The 884-nt window shown below is 40.4% G+C and overlaps 1 non-coding gene across 1 annotated transcript; it reads right to left on the bottom strand.

The window, feature by feature from the left end:
• Window positions 1-364: 364 nt before the first annotated feature.
• LOC120269764 lies at window positions 365-471 on the bottom strand. The gene has a single exon (XR_005539400.1). It is a non-coding gene; the product is annotated as a small nucleolar RNA R71 (small nucleolar RNA).
• Window positions 472-884: the final 413 nt, after the last annotated feature.

Here is an 884-nt window from a genome sequence, read left to right as displayed (position 1 = left end):
TTCTGACAATTATAGAACATCAGTATTGGGGACACAATATACCATTGTTCGGCCCCCGATTATAGCTCCAAACTTTGAGCTAAAGCCAGCATTCATCCAAATGATACAGCAGTCGGCCTAGTTCAATCATTTGGCCATTGAGGATCCAAACAACCATATTGAAAACTTCTTAGTAGTTTGTGATATACTAAAGATTAATGGTGTTATGGATGATGCTATAAGATTTAGGGCTTTCCCATTCTCTCTAAAAGAAGAGCAAAACAGTGGCTACATTCTTTACCATGAGTATCCATCACAACATGGAATGAAATGGTCGAAGCTCTTCTTGCTTGAGACATGGGAGCAATTCATAATGAAATCATTGAAGCTTCATAATGAAATATTGTTATTTGTTTAGATGGAGCATGAAACCTTGTTTGAGACATGGGAGCAATTCAAGGACCTCTTGTGGAAGTGTCCATAGCATGGTTTCCCCGAATGGATGATCATTCAGACTTTTTACAACAGGTTGAATCCAAGTACAAGACAACTTCTACATGCTGCCACAGGAGGTACAATGGGGGACAAGGCCGTTGAAGAAGCCCGACAGTTAGTAGAGGAAATGGCCATGAATAGCTACTAATGGAATGCAAGGGAAAAGAAGAAAGTGGGTAGAATCCATTAAATTGATGAGGTTACATCCTTAACAGCCCAAGTAGAGGCATTGAGCAAGAAATTAGATACATTGACTTCTCTGAGGGTGGCCGCGATCATGACTTCTGATGGTTGTAGGGGTTCACAAATGTTGTCGGATTGTCCTATTTCAATTGCTACTTCAGCCCCGACTAAACAAGTAGACTTTGTGGGCAATTCAGGAAGGATACAAGGTAATCATTTTAGCAACA

Source organism: Dioscorea cayenensis, chromosome 9 (assembly GCF_009730915.1).
Source record: "Dioscorea cayenensis subsp. rotundata cultivar TDr96_F1 chromosome 9, TDr96_F1_v2_PseudoChromosome.rev07_lg8_w22 25.fasta, whole genome shotgun sequence".
NCBI classification, from domain to species: Eukaryota; Viridiplantae; Streptophyta; class Magnoliopsida; order Dioscoreales; family Dioscoreaceae; genus Dioscorea; species Dioscorea cayenensis.
The sequence above is the reverse complement of the archived record's forward strand: the minus strand, read 5'-3'. Positions and strand labels throughout refer to the sequence as shown.